This window comes from Herpailurus yagouaroundi, unplaced genomic scaffold, assembly GCF_014898765.1.
Source record: "Herpailurus yagouaroundi ecotype Mexico unplaced genomic scaffold, PumYag 28, whole genome shotgun sequence".
Lineage (NCBI taxonomy): Eukaryota > Metazoa > Chordata > Mammalia > Carnivora > Felidae > Herpailurus > Herpailurus yagouaroundi.
The window spans coordinates 64,058,977-64,075,425 of NW_024412376.1; the positions used below are offsets into that span (position 1 = coordinate 64,058,977).

Here is a 16,449-nt window from a genome sequence, read left to right on the forward strand (position 1 = left end):
CATCTGACATATTTAAAAGAATCCCCCTGGCTGCTGAGTGTTGTGAGGGGAGGGTAGAAGCAGGTATAGCACATAGGAGTCTCTTGTAATGCTCCAGACCGAGATGATGTAGGCTTGGGCAAGACTGTAGTAGTGGAGGTGAACTACTACTCCACCTACTTTATAGCTTTCCTCTAGATATAAAAAAACAATTTTGATTCTCAGATAACAACCAGCTGATTAAACAACTTTCTAATATTCTAGGAACAAAGTTATGTTATCTTGCATATTTAGAAAATGCTCATAAACTATAAGGTCATTCCCATCCAGTCAGAAAAAAATACCTTTAAACACACAGTGATTGTGAGTTATGCCTCAAATCCAGTTCTAAATTAGAGATTAGACCAAGTGCAGAGTTGCTCTTTCTTTCACATATCTCAAACCTCCCTCTCTTTCCAACCATAGAAGAGTATAAATGTGGTAGACAGCATAATTAATGAGCAGTAGGAGAAAATTACGGAGACCATCATGATATGCCTTCAAAATGGATTCTGAAAATAAACTGTATATTTCTTCTTCATAATTTTCTCTACTTTCAATAAGAGCAATATCAGGATGGTGAGAATTTCCTTCCAATGCAGCCTCTTCTCCCAAAATGCATAATCAAATTTATTCTCCTTAAGGTCACAAAGTTATCCTGATATGCAAATCTTCTCAATCTATCAGAATTGTTAGGGCTGTGTATGCTTGGTATATAGAAAGAAAAATAAAAATACCAAGCCAATAAAAGTGGATTATAAAGAAATTATATTGATAGATCTATGATGAATAGTATGGCCATTACTTCTTTAAGGATAGCATCTGATATGCCCAAAGACAGATTCATCTCTAGAATATGCACAACCAGGGGTGCCTGGGTGCCTCAGTTGGTTGGGCATCTGACTATGGCTCAGGTCATGATCTCTCAATTTGTGAGTTCGAGCCCTGCATTGGGCTCTGTGCTGACAGCTCAAAGCCTGGAGCCTGCTTTGGATTCTGTGTCTCATTCTCTCTCTGCCCTCCCAGCCCCTAACTTGTGTCCTCTCTCTCTCTCTCTCTCTCTCTCTCTCTCTGTGTGTCTCTCAAAAATAAATAAATGTAAAAAAAGAAAATTTAGAGTATGCACAGCCAGAGTAGTGAAGTGGATAAATCTGATTTAGAAATGGAAGCCTTGATGCAAGTGAGTCCTGAATTGGGAATGAGAGCTTCCCTAGAGACCTGGGTTCTCTAGATTAATCTAATGCTTCTTCCATTCTTTTGAGAGCCATTAGGGGAGTCTTTCCAAGAGCTTCAGATGTATGTCATTAGCTGTCTTTTGGACATTCTTCACATACATTCATCTAGTTTATCTTCCAAGCTAGTGACCTGGAAATCTTCCATCATTTTCTTCCCTTATTCCCCATTTTGGTCAAGGTTCCATTGAAGAAACAGAACCACTGTGGAAATTAAGGACTAAGGAATTCATTGTAGGAATTATATATCATGCAATTATAGGAAATAAAGACAAGAAAGGATCAGAGAAAAATCACTAATGGGCTGCTGGAATGCAACTATGAAGGCTGATGTTGAAGTCCATGGAAGGTTGCTGGCTCTTTGTGGCAACTGTCTCTGTGAATCCCAGTGAACCATCTGATGGTGGGCCTGGGGTCACTCTTGGTCAGGAGGGGTGGCAGTCAGGAAGGAGAGCTGGACATATGTGGAAAAGAGTGAGGAAAAACTAGGATCCAAGAATAAACTAGAATTCACAAGGAAACATTGGAACTCATGTCTCTCTCTCACTGCATCTAATCCTGAAGACCAGCAGGAAAAGCTGTTACCATAAGTCTGACAGCTGTTTGTGTGCCCAGCCCAGTACTTGGAGAGGTGGTAGGAAGATATGGACAATAGCTAGACAAGGTATGGACCAGGTGCTGCTCAGGTGAGTCAGCAGATCAGTGACAATGTGATTGCTGCTGTTTCACTTCCACCTTCCAAACCATGGCCAAATGCCTTGTGTGACCACCATTGACCCAGAACTGTACAGATAAGGAAATTCTGGGAAATGTAATTACAACTAGTAAAGTTGACAGAGTACAAAATCAATGTAATCCTTACATACCAATCAATTTTAATTCTTACAGTTTTCTTAAATATGTCCCTTTCTTTCCTTCTCTTCTATCATTGTTGTAGTTCAGATCCCTGGCCTCTCTCTCCTGATCTATCAGCATAGCAGAGATACAAAACATTTGATGAATTTTAGGGTCCTGCTTGTAGGTACTATGATAAGAGCTTCTGCCCATCTAACTCTCTGTGGGCATCCCAGAAATCTCAGGAATACTCTTGTTTGGCTTCATTATCACTGGCCAATATTGTTGGCATCACCCTTTCTCCCCTGCTGACATGTTCATAAGTACTGTTCATGTGTACTCATTAGTACTCAAGAATGTGTATGGGCCAGAATGGAGAGGGTAAGTAGATACTAATAGCAGCTAGCATTTAATGTGTTAGGTATTTTATCACATAAATTATTTCACAGTAATGTTTCAACCAACACCTCAATTTGATAAAAAAGAAAACGTAAGTTTGTAGCAGCTAAGTGAATCATCCAAAGTTAAACTACTAGCAAGTAGTTGAGCTTGGACTTAGACCTGGGAGTATTTGTTTCTAAAGCAGATGCTCTTTTGTTCCCAAAGCAGATGCCCAAAGAGCTAGGGGTAGGTCTTCTTTTTCAGTTTTCACAACCACCAGGGTGGTTTATCTTTTTGGGTTTGGGATCTTGTTTTCCTGGGTTGGATTCCATTTGTGGTATTTGTAGAGAAGATGCCCAGCACAAATGCCTCCATGAGCTGGACAAGTACCATAAATGAGTGAAGAGGCAGGAGGTTGGGATGGATGAGGGGTGGTGGGGGGAAACTGGAAAACTTAAACCCTGTCTAAGGGGCATGGAGTGAATCAACTGTAACCAATGATTGCCTGGCTGGAATGTAGACTCTGTTACATAAAAGTTATAATATCTTCTAACTTAAAATGTTCACTCAATATTTTTGCTAAAGATAACATGGCCCTAACAATATTTTTAAGATCCTTTGTAGACTAAAGAGAACACTGATCAGAGTCCTCTAAGGGGTGCTAATTTGCAGCCTTTACTCTAGAGACATTGTGCTTATTTCTCTAGATTTATGTGTGTTATCACTGACTCCTCCAAAAGTTGATCTAAATACTGGAGGAGTGGGGAGAATCACAGGTCAACCTGTGGCTGGGTTAGCTGCTTTGGACTCCAAAGGCCTACAGACCTGTAGGATTCTCCTGATGAGAATCAGGCAAAAGCTAAAAAACCAAGGCATCTGGACAGAAACGGACATGAAAGGAGCACACAGTGAGCAACTGTGTGGGTGACTATGAGAGCATGAGTCAGTGGATGACATGTGGGGGTAGGAGTCAATTGTGCATGTGAGGTTGGTGTAGAGGACTACAAGCAGAAAGAGAAAAGGGCCAATCGTAGGAACAAAGGGAGAGAAAAGAGGGAAGAAGGAGAAGCCACTTGCACTTTTACCCAGTGCATCCATGGACATGTTCTATCTGCCAATCTTTCCCCCCCAATATGTGTGGGGACAAGCAGGCGTTAATGCTCACTAGGCTAGAGATGGGCAATTTCATGGCCAGGGAACATATATTTAGGAATTTCTTCTGGCCACTACTTTCACCAGCATCTTTCTTTTCTAACAAATTATAAATAGTTCCCTATCATCCTTTTGCTAACTGCTTAGAAATGTCATAGCTTGGTTTGGGCATCTCAGAATCCCAAATGAATAGATAAATGATGGCTAAGAAAAGATTATGATTATAATTAAAGTACAGGATTCCAAGACATTCCTGTCTTCCTTGTCAAAGATTTAAGGCCTGTGGTGAAGGAACCAGAACCATCAAGTTAATATTGGCAAGCATATTAATATGTGAGTAAATTCACAAAATTGAGTACACTGATGGCTGGCCCTGCTGCAGCAGTGAAGGGACAATAAGAGTGTGGACACAGCAAGCAAAGTACATCACAGCCTCAGAGAGGGCTTCTGCCTCCAGAGCTCCCCAACATTGTGACCTCATTCTTGACCCATCTTGTTCCTTTAGCAGGCCAGAAGAAGTTGAATGCATATTCTGAAACTTCTTTTTTCCACTTTGTGAGAAAAAATTATACAATTTGAGGTGATGCTCATATGATGGATGTGCAGTTTTCACATCATAAAACGCAGGTGCTAAGTGAGCCTGGTGTGTGCAACACTCCTACGCAGAAACCATCTGTGAGAGAGCCCCAGCGTCAGTTACCTAGGTACATTTCACATTTTTAGAGGGCAGGAAGGAAGGGCAGAGATGATCTTGGATGTACAGTGTAGTGGGCTAGCCTCATGGATTCCACTTCATGGATGTTCCAAATTCCTGCTGATGTTTTGGAACAGACACCATCATTTTACATAGATTGGTATGTTTCTTCCCAGATTTCTCTCTTTTCTCAAGTCCCATCTCCATCTTTAATGTAAAAGATTTTTAAAAAATCAATGAAGTTTACGTTTTTTCATTAGAAAAATAAGGGGCTTAGTGTTAATCTTCTTGAGTCAGGAATATTTTCAAGGATATGATGAAAACCACGGACCATTCTCTATGAAAATGTATATGCCTACAAACACTCAAACCTTTTCACATTTTTCCCTAGGGCAGTGGTTCTTAACTTGTCTGTCCATTAGAATCACCTAGAGAACTATAGATGCCTGGGCCCCACCCCAGAAAAATTAAATCAGTATAGCTCAAACAGCCTGTGTGTACACATTGGAATGTTCAAAAATCTCATCAGGTGATTCTAATGTTCAGTCAGTGCCAAGCATTAGATCCCTAGGGCATTAAATGACCACAATAAGAAAAAACATTTGAGTAAAGAAAGTCAAGAAGCAATATGCCTCTAAAATACCTAACTGGAAGGATATATTATAGGAGATGCAAGAGATGAAGAGGAAAGAAAACAAGATGGCAAATGACTTGCTCCTTATTGCTAATTCCAGATTACTCTTGCTTCCTCCACCCTAAAAACAAAACACCTGCATTGAATTGCATGCCATAAGGCCCATACCACTAGTTTCCTTGTTTCTGTGTGTTATCCGCCCCTGCTCCCCTCAAAAACATATCCCAGGTCCCTTTCCCTCATTCCTTGAAATTTTAATCCTTAGCTAACGGTCACCTCCTTCAACATTGCTCCTGACAATTCTTGGTGATTTAAATGTTCACATAGATAATGCTTCTGATATTCTGGCCTGTCAGTTCCTTGACCTCATGTCTTTCAAAGATCTTGCCTGAGATTGTCAAAGATAATTTCTCTGCCACTCACTTCCATGGTCATATCCTACTAGACCTTGTCATTATCGATCACGTCAATACCTTTATAACCTCAATTCCAAGCATCCCACTTCTGACCACCACCTCCTGTCTTTCCAGCTGATTCTCTTTAGTGCCCCGACCCCAACTATCCTCCATGTCACCACCTGCAACTTATTGACCCTACTAACTTTGGATTGTCCCCTACTCCATCTTCATGTCATCACTTGCCTCCTATCCATCATCATTATTATCCCCTTTCTCACTCCCTGTCTTCATGTAGCAAAAGTACAACCATGGTTAAATCCACCTCTACACCTATTATGTGCTCACATGCACACAGCTGAGCTTGGCTGGAGAGAAACATGCCTCTATGCAAACTGGTCTCACTAAAAATGCATAACCATCAACTGCAAATGGGCCACAGAGATACCCGATAATCTCACAAAATTCCCCCAGTCATTCACTCTCTCTCACTCTCATATGATTATTTCATATCTTATCCTCTCTTCCATTTCCTCCTTCCCCATCTGCATTCTCAGCTAATGACCTTGCTGCCATTTTTTTTTTTTTCTGAGGAAATAGAGACAATCAGAAGAGAACTTCTTCAGGGTGCCTGAGTGGCACAGTCGGTTAAGTGTCCAACTCTTGATCTTGGCTCAGGTCATGATCTTGTAGTTTGTGAGTTTGAGTCCCACATCAGGCTCTGCACTGATGCTGCGGAGCCTGCTTGGGATTCTGTCTCTCCTTCTCTCTGCCCCTCCCCTGCTTGTGCTCTCCCTCTCTCTCTCAAAATAAATTTTTAAAAACTCAAAAATTAAGAAAAAAAGAAGAAGAGGTCTTCTTCATACTCTCACCACTCTATCTACCTACCTAGCTATACCTGTGTCCATATACTCAGCTTTCTCTCCTGTTACACTGGACAAACAGTTTGTGTTCCTAAGGGTAAGCCCTCCACTTGGGCACTAGGTCCCACCCCTCACTCAATCACTCAAGGACATCACTGCAGCAAGTTTTCCCCCACCTCCATTATCATCAATTTTCTCATTTCTAGTAGATCATTTCCATTAGCATAAAAACAGACTACTATTATTACCATCGTAAAAATAGTTTTGACCGTTCACCCCTCTCTTCCTACAATTTCATTTCCCTGCTCCCCTTTACAGCAAAACTCTTTGAAATAATGATCTCTTCCCACTGACTCTATTTTCTTGCCTCCCATTCTCTTTTTTTCAAAAGAAATTTTATTTTTTTAAGTTTATTTTTTTATGTTGACAGAGTGTGTGTGCACAGAGGAGGGGCAGAGAGAAAGCGAGAGAGAGAATCACAAGCATGTTCTGTGCCGTCAGTGTGGAGCCCAACGTGGGGCTCGATCTAAAGGCAGTGAGCTCATGACCTGAGCCAATATCAAGAGTCGGATGCTTAACTGACTAAGTCATCCAGATGCCCCACTTCCCATTCTCTCTTAAACCCAGTTTTTGTCCTTACCAACTCACTGAAATAGTCCTTTTTAAGTTCACCAATGACTTCTCCCACAGCTATATCCAGGTCAGTTTGCAGCCTACAGCTTACTTCATCTATCAGCATTTTGTTGGGTAGATCACTTCCTCTTTCTTCATTTGGCTTCCACTCTGAGTTTTTCTCCTTCATCAGTGGGCACTCTTCTTCAGTTTCCTTTGCTGATTGGTCCTCATCATTCCAAAGTTTAAACTGTGAGCCTTAATTCTCACACCTCCTCTTTTCTTCATCTACACTAACTCCTTTGGTGATCTCAACCAGCTCCTCAGCTTAAACACCACATGCATGCTAATCACTCCAAATTTAGATTTCCAAGCCTGAACTCTCCCTCAAACTCCAAAATTTGTACATCTAACTGCTTACTTTACATCTCCACTGGCTATTCCTTCCGCCTGGGATGTTCTTCTGGCAGATGTTCACATGGCTTACTTCCTCACTTTTTCATTCCTAAGACTTTCTTTGAGTACACTATGAAAAACAGTACCTCTTACCGCCCCCCGCATTCCCTATCTTCCTCTACTGTTTCTCTCTTAAGCAATTATCTGTGCCTGATATACCTTACATTTTGTGCTATTATCTCTGTTCATTATCTGTTTCCACCCATCTGAACATAATCTCCATGAGGGCTGGCATTCTTGGTCTATTTGCCTGGTACCAAACATGTATTCAAATCTTTGTTGACTGAATGAATGATCCTAAACTCTAGATTCGGAAAATCAGTGGGAGAAATGCCTACTTGTGTGCTAGATTACTAACAAAGAGAACTTTAAGGGTATTTTATGTTATCTCCCCATTTGCCTCTGAGTGGTGGCCACTGAAGTTAGCCTGCTGGGACTCAATGACTAGGTGGAAAACCTGAATGAGAGAGGCTTGTTCTATTCAGCTGCTTCCCTTGGGAGAGATGCTCGAGGTCTGTGCTGGGGATATGCATTTACAAGTTAGGCCACAGTTCTCAGAATGGATCCTGTAGGACTTGTCTCACATAATGCTCCACAAGGAAGAGGCAAGTATGTAAAGCAGGTCCTGTAGAGATAACTCTCTTCTTTATGCACTCAGCCAATCCATTTCTGCTACTTTTGTGAGAAAATGGTAGGATTTGAGTAGTTAAGGAAAAAAACAAGGAAAGGCACAAGGGGGAAAAGACCAGGGATTGTAGTAGTTCAAAATGAATATAGTGAGCATAAGAGGACTGATCAGAAGAGAAACACTTATCAGGCTGCATGGTTGGAAGAATGATTTGGGGCGCCTGGGTGGCGCAGTCGGTTAAGCGTCCGACTTCAGCCAGGTCACGATCTCGCGCTCCGTGAGTGAGTTCGAGCCCCGCGTCAGGCTCTGGGCTAATGGCTCAGAGGCTGGAGCCTGTTTCCGATTCTGTGTCTCCCTCTCTCTCTGCCCCTCCCCCATTCATGCTCTGTCTCTCTCTGTCCCAAAAATAAATAAACGTTGAAAAAAAATAATAAAAAAAAAGAATGACTTATAAAAGCTAGAGTTTGGGGTGGTGTTTTTTTTGTTTACCATTTTTAGAGTTATAGATTTTGGGTACCTGGGGTCACTTATCAGTGATAACCCACAATGGTGGTTACTAACAATGGTTGGTGCAGACAGGTGAGGGTAAATCACATCATTTGGGGCTGGTTTTTAGTTTAGATGACCTTTTATTACAGTAAATATTAAAGATAAACTCGGGGGGGCACCTGGGTGGCTCAATTGGTTAAGCGTCCAACTTCGGCTCAGGTCATGAGGTCACGGTTGGGGAGTTTGAGCTCCCCTTTCGGGCTCTGTGCTGATAGCTCAGAGCCTGGAGCCTGCTTGGGATTCTGTGTCTCCCTCTCTCTCTCTTCCTCCCCCACTCGCACTCTGTCTGTCTCTGTCTCTCTCAAAAATAAAGATTGAAAAAAATAAAGATGAACTTGGAAGGAGATAGGAATCTTAGTTACCTGCATCCTAAAGAGTCCGTGGTAAAGGGGCGCCTGGGTGGCGCAGTCGGTTGAGTGTCCGACTTCAGCCAGGTCACCATCTCGCGGTCCGTGAGTTCGAGCCCCGCGTCAGGCTCTGGGCTGATGGCTCAGATCCTGGAGCCTGTTTCCAATTCTGTGTCTCCCTCTCTCTCTGCCCTTCCCCCGTTCATGCTCTGTCTCTCTCTGTCCCAAAAATAAATAAACGTTGAAAAAAAAAAAAAAAAAAGAGTCCGTGGTAAAAAGGAAGGACTCTGCTACTATCTGCTGTGATGAGGAAGGATGAGTTTATTGATGGAGTACACTTATATATGAAACCTTCAAGTGTTTTTCTACACTTGTGCTGGAAATCTCCTCTTGTTCCTCCACACTCCACTTCCTGAGTCATTTCCTAGCCACCTGTCATTATAATGTGCATGCGGTGCAGTTGGGGTGGGGTGGGGACACACAAGGTGTAGGGCCTGGGAACTGTCCCCATTTATCATACCCTGGGCAGCCCAGTCACCACATTTAAGAGAAGATGTGGCAAAGAGATGCAAGGTCTAGAGAAAAACAGGGAACAAAATGATGATATTGTTGGAAACTAGGTCCTATGAGGGAATGTTAAACTGGTTTGGTTAATAAGTTAGAGGACAGCAGACCACATGGTGTCTTTAAATATGTGGAGGTTTATTTAAGGGTCTGAGCCATTGTGTTGCTATGACAGAATTTGGAGGTATAAACTAAATTAGGAGGTGTATGTGCCAATTTTGAGAGTATTTTTGCACATCCTAAAGCAAAGATCCAAATGAGAATTCTAACAGGCAGCTTCTATACTTTGGAGGACGTGCAGGTTATAGTAACTAGGATTTTGCAAGCCAGTTGGAACCAGCTATTTGATGGGTGCTTGTCTGCTCTTTCTGAGTGGCTTCTATGGAGCTAAAACACCTAATTGTTATGAAAAAGAGAAGCTAGATTAGGCTTCCTCTTTCCACAGGCTAGTGGAGCTAGCTCCCCTTTTCAAGGCTAGTCTAGCCTAAGACAGTCTCCTATACTGCATAATCCAATGTTTCAGTTTTACCCTAGCAGGGATAAATTCACCCTACCTTTTTATTTTTTATTTGCCTTAGAAGGATTTTGCTAACTGATTTCTAAAAGAACAAATTAGGGGCGCCTGGGTGGCTCAGTCGGTTGAGCGTCCGACTTCAGCTCAGGTCACGATCTCGCGGTGTGCGAGTTCGAGCCCCGCGTCGGGCTCTGGGCTGATGGCTCAGAGCCTGGAGCCTACTTCCGATTCTGTGTCTCCCTCTCTCTCTGCCCCTCCCCATTCATGCTGTGTCTCTCTCTGTCTCAAAAATAAATAAACGTTAAAAAAAAAATTAAAAAAAATAAATAAAAGAACAAATTAGAGGAAGTTCATGAAGAGAACTTAAGATTTTGCTCAATCTTTAACATTCAAATGTTAAAGCTTTCTGTTCTTTGTCTGGATTTTCTTTTTCTGGATTTTGTACTGCTTTTCAAGACATTTCTTGTGAATAAAGCAAGAAAAAGTATATGAATATGTGTGCGGTGTGTGTGTGCGTGTGTGTGTGTGTGTGTGTATGTGTGACTGAATATTAAAACGAAGCTGACTACTAGATAAATGTATAAGCTAGAAATCTTTAAAACTAGTATTTACTGTGTGTGGTAGATTGTACTTGTGGCCCCAGTTTTCATGCCCCCCTCTATCCATATGCTTTGGTGGTATCCTTCCATGCTGATTCTGAACTTGGCCATGTGACTTGCTTTGGCTAATGAGATAGTAGTAAACTTGACAGAAGCAGAGACTTAAAAAAAAAGACTTACGTCCTTTCTTTTTTGGACCCCTGCCACCATCATCAAAATATGCCTAGGCTGGAGGGATACGGGAGCCATGTAAGGAGAACTTAGTGTCCAGGCCAAGCTCAATATGCTATTGACTACAGACACTTGAGTGAGCCCAGCCAAGATGAGTTAAGTCTATCCCAGATCAGCAGATCTATTAAGTCATCCCACAGACTCATGAGAAATAATAAATGGTGGTTGCTTTTAGCCACTATGTTTTAGGGCTGTTCATTATACAGTAATGGCTGATACACTGTCCTTCTTTGGTGTTTCAGGAATTCCTCTGCTTGATGGATTATTCTTAAGAATCTCTAGAGGCTGCTTTTGGGAATCAAACACAAATTATTTGATTCAGGCAAAACTGCCTGCTACTTGACTCTCTCCTAGAAAGATAGCAAGTGTCTATAGGGATATTACATGATGTAGTATTAGTATTAGATGATAGAGGGCAGTAGCCTTATCAAGGCTTACAAAATGAAAGTCCTTATTTACCTTAGTGACCCAGAAAGTGTTATAATTGGCTGAGTGGAAAATGTGGATAAACAAGTGTTAGTGAGATTACTGATGCTAGAACTCTGTTAGGCAAAAGATGGGATTGGCTGCCCTTCGTTTTCTTGAGATGTGGAATCACACTGTCATCGTCTACATCATCATCACCATCATCATCATCATCATCATCGTAATGGCTAATGATTATTGAATACTTACTCCAGATATTGTACCAAGTGTTCGCATGCTATATCACATTTAATTTTCATAATAACTCTATGAACTAGGTACTAGGCACTATACCTCCATTTTACAAATGAAACTGAGGGTCAAAGAGATTCTCCAAGATCAAATTGCTCTTAAATCATAGAGCCAGAATTCAAACTCAAGTAGTCTGACTCTGAAGCCCATGCTCTTGTCCCCCCAACTATATAACCAAAATGCATATTTTTTAGGGGAAGAAAAAGGAATCTAGTCTAACTTCCTCATTTGGCGGATGAACAAGTGAGACCAGAGTCTTTGGTGTAGAGATTCTTTGTCTAACATAGATTGAAGGAACTCTCCTTACACTTGGTCCAAATCATCAAAAATTGGACAAAACCCAGTAAGGCTTTACCTAAGACTAGCTTCTACATATAGGTATGACTTTTGTGTACTGCAAAATGGTGCCCAGCCAGGGGCTGAAATCCAGAATGCACTCCTCTCAGCTAGGGCATAGGGCTTCCTCCACTCAGAGGAACAGGGACTTTTGAAAATAATTCTTTTGCACAGAGAGGGAGCTGTTTTTGTTTTTGTTTTTCATTTTCACAAAAGTACTATATATGCTAGGAAATCCCTGCTAAAACATTTGCAAGTTGTGTGCAATGAAAAACAGTTGGATTCTATTTTTTCACACACAGAAAAGAGAGAGGACAAAGTATGACTAGTTGATGTTCAATAACTTGAACTTGTTGAATGAATTTTTTATGAATGAATTTTGAATGAACAAAGATGCCTTCATTATGCAGACACACAGAGACCAAGGCACATGAGACATGCAAATTTGTCACTGGAGACCTAATCCATGGCACCAAATCATTCTTGAGAAAAGATTGATACAATCTAATTTTCCAGTCTCAAACAAACAAAAAAAGTACACATACTACTTTCCTGAGCCATCACCTTACTTCTATAAGTGAGGCTTTCATGAAATACAAACTCAAAGAAAGTTTAGAGCTGTATTTATTCCTCATCTGAATTTATTCCCCAGCAACCTTTCTCTTCTAGAACAAAAGAAACCAATTGCGTTTGCAAGCTCAGTGGCTTGCATTACAAATTTTAATGCTTCACCAGAAACTGAGGCAAGCCAATTCCCTCCTCCGTTCTCACATCCTCCCCCACTATGGCCCACACCTCTGCTGACTGTAGCGATTTGAACTGAGTACTCCTGAAGGCCACTCTTCTCTCTTTGCCTCTAATAACCCAATCTAACAATTGTGGTGAGTAATTTCCTTACCACTTCTGTTGTTAACAAATGCTAATAATGCTGCACGATACAGATCGAGCACGGCTACTGAAAAAGAAACTACATAAATTATTTTTTAAAGTTATCATCAAAAGAAATGCTTTTCTGAAGGAAATTTTTTTTTTTAACGGCTCAAGGCATTTGCCTAGCTTTCTGTTCAAGTGACCGCTTCTGTGTTAATTAACAAATGCTTCTGTTTCACAAATGGAAACTGTCTTATCTAGGCTACACCTTCATGCTTTTTTGGGTGGCTATCACTGCAGGGAAGTCACCATCTGTTTTCTAGAACCTGAGTTATCTGCTTTTTGCGATGCTTGGGTTAAGCATAGGCGGCCTCTCTCATTTTGGTGCCTGCTAAGTCTCATTCTACTTGCAAGAATCAAGGTTGAGTAGATGATTGGTTTCCTACTACATCCAATTACATGTCTTGTATATGCCAATAATCAGTTAATGAATTAAGTCTTTCAATCAGCCAATCAATCAATCATTAATGTAGACAAGTCACAAATACTTATTAAGTGCCTTTCTGTGCCAGGCATTGTGCCAGACCCTGAAGAGAAAGCAGTGAGCAAGGCAGTCATACAGAGTCTTTATGCTGTGGCAGGAGGCAGTTATCTGAGGTTTTTCTGCCTAAAAAGGGGGAAAAAATGACCAAGGAATTTAACCCAATATTATCAAGATGAATTCTAATGCTAAGCCTAGTGAAGAAACCTCACCGACTTGTTAAATTGGTAAAATTTTTATTTCATAATTCACCCAACTAATTTTATCAGATTAATTCAGATATAACTAATATTGTCACGACTTCCATACCCTACCAGTGTCTTACACTAACATGTGTTTTACTAGCCTAGTCCCAAATTCATGGAAGTCCAGATTATTTTTACTGAAGCTTCATAGTATGGTGCTAGGCACTTGCTCATGATTTTAATTCCTATGAAATCTCAAAGACAAAAAACCTTTTGTGAACAAAGACGATACTTCTAACTCTGGCTAATCATCTTAAAATCATAACACGGGTCGGCAGCACTAAATGTGAATAGAAATCATGGAAAAAAACCTCAGTGCGACTGAAAAACAAACCTCGAATGCACATTTGTCTGATCGTATTTAGTGTCATTTTCACACATAAAGGCCGGCGTGCTTTCATTTTCTCAAGCACGTGTGTCATTAAGTGTTGCCGTGTGTCTTCACAGAGCAGTGACCTGATAGCATCTAAAGAAATGCCAAGTACACACAGGCTCAAGAAATGTTTTCTGATGATGTAATGCTTCCTATTTATTGTTTTAAGTAGCAACTTATTTTATCTTTCAGATTGGTACATTTTTATGGTAAATGCTGAATAATGAATTCAAGACTCCTCAACTTAGAGGTTGAAAACAAATTCCTTGAAAGCAGTTTTGTCACTTTGCCTCCTTATTTTCAGAATGCTATTTAATCTGCCAGTGACTAAGCTGTAGGAAAACCCTTTTTCTGTTGTTATGTAAAGGAAAATGTGGGTGGAGGGAACAGGGTCTGCTATGTATCCACCTCACGATTTGGACTGTCAGAGAGATAGAGGAAAAAGGAAATCTCTGCTCTCCCCAGGTAGGGATATGAGGTTGCTTAGAATTCCACTTTTGGGGAAGTCCACCATCAAGGTGATGTAAATTCGCAAGTAGCAAATTGACTCAGCATGTTCCTAAGCCACAGACCTCTTAGGTGACGTATGCTACCTTCACGTCATTTGCCCATTTGCTCTCACTAGGTGACAGGGAAACCGTGTATTTTCCCCACCTCGTGCACACAAAGCGGAAGTATACTGAGCTCCCCTATGGGTCTTGTTCTTATTCATCATTCTAACAATCAGGACATTCTGCACCTGATCAGAGCTATTCATTTTTAATTCTCTTCACCTTTACTCCATGGTATTCCAGTGAGCGTACAGGACACAGTTATAGATGATCCTCCTTTAGTTGAAGGCCTTTCCTATTTCCTGAGTAGTCAGGAAAATTGTTTTACATATGACAAATCTGTTCAGAAATCATCTGTTCAGAAATCAACTGAAATTGTCAAAGCTCTAACCACAGTATTCTCCAATGCCTATTTAGCAAATAAATTAGCATCAGATGTGGCAGCCACCAGTATGACATTTTAAAAGTATGATCCACGAGAAAGTGGGGTTTTTTTGACCCCTGAAAAAATTATGGAACTAACATTTAACAGGTCCCTGCTATGTGCAAGGATCAGTTTTAATGGACTTAACATATATCCTTTAAAGGCAGAACATTTCTTGACATCTGTCTTATTAAAAAGCTGGTGATTTTTATTGTGAATACGATTAGTGAGAGAAGGCAGAATTGATAGAAACACACAGAAATATAAGTCTTAGGCTTCCTTTTCCTAGCAGGTTGCATATAATTTCATATTATGCCAGTGATTTATTGTCACTGGTTCCCATATTCAATTGTCTATACCTAGTACTAACAGGAATCATCTTAGGCCTCTTTCCACCTTGCCAATAGCAATCTTGGTGTTTTAGCAGATCACATTAGCACTTACAAGTGTGACCTTGGGCAAGTTTCCTAAACTCTTTGTGACTCAGTTTTCTCATCTCTAAAATGAGTGAAAATAATAGTTACCTTATAAAGGTGAGGGTTAGGTGGCTTGTTGTACTTCATTGACTCTAAGTTGTCATCCACTGTAAGAGGCAGCCTGGTTTGTGATATATTAATATATGGAATATGTTGTCTAAGGATACTGAAATGTAGAATACGTACAAAACTGAAATAACGCCTGGTACAGAGTATGTGTCCAGTAAATGTTAACTGTAATTATCTATTAGCAACCTGTGGGCCACAGTGCAACAGTAGGCCTTCCAAACCCTCTGTGGGCCATGCCGCGGTTTCCTCACCCAAGGCAGAACACCTGGACATGGGCAGGTGACTCCACTACCCTGGGCTCTGCAACTAGGGGGCTCAATCAGTCACTTTAAAACTTTTTTTTTTTTCCTAAAGGGTAAACCTTGTTTCTAAACTAACTCTTAACAGGACTCAATGTGTAAAACAGATAAAAGAGGATTTTTTCTCATTAAAATGGGGGTGGAGGGGTACAAAATGCTGCCCACCTTCCTTCCCCTTCACCTGCAGGGCAACCTCTCCAAGGATCCCTGCCAGGGCAGCAATATTGCTTTGTTAACACAGTAAGATAATGCATCTCCTAAAACTTCTACAGGTGTTTAGTGATCAATTACTCCAAGCTTTGTCAAATTTTACCTTATTGAAAGTCACCTTATTTGTGGCACATATTAACATTTAATATGTTCACTAAATATGTAGACAAAACATACATTCAATCTATTTTCTCCTTTTCCTCTAGTTTGGTCTCCAAACTCCCTTAATCTCCCTTAAACTCTCATGTGAGTGAGACCGTCCTTCCATCTCAACCAAGTCACCTCACAATCCCCACCAGATGTAGTTTAATGCTCTCAGAATGCACAACATGTCGAACGTTTATTCTACACATAGCTTTCAGCTATCAAGGACTTTTTATTCTAATACCTTTTTCATAAAACCCTCCTTGAGCCCTGTCGCAGGAAACTTCCACCCAGTAATAAATGTAATTTAATTAACTATTATTGTACAGCAATTATGATATGCAAGTATTATATGGGAAACATATAAACAAATAGCTTTCTCTTCCTGGAATATCCACATAAAACTTAGTAGGTGAAGGAAATAAAACAGAAATACTCACGTAAAATTGTTTTCTCCCTGGTGGTACCTGCTGGATGATGATGATGATGTG

General features: G+C 40.7%; 1 protein-coding gene across 2 annotated transcripts in view; it reads left to right on the forward strand.

Moving 5' to 3' along the window:
- IL21 (interleukin 21) overlaps window positions 1–16,449 on the forward strand; it is a 36,149-nt gene that overhangs the window by 2,078 nt on the left and 17,622 nt on the right. The window lies entirely within an intron of this gene.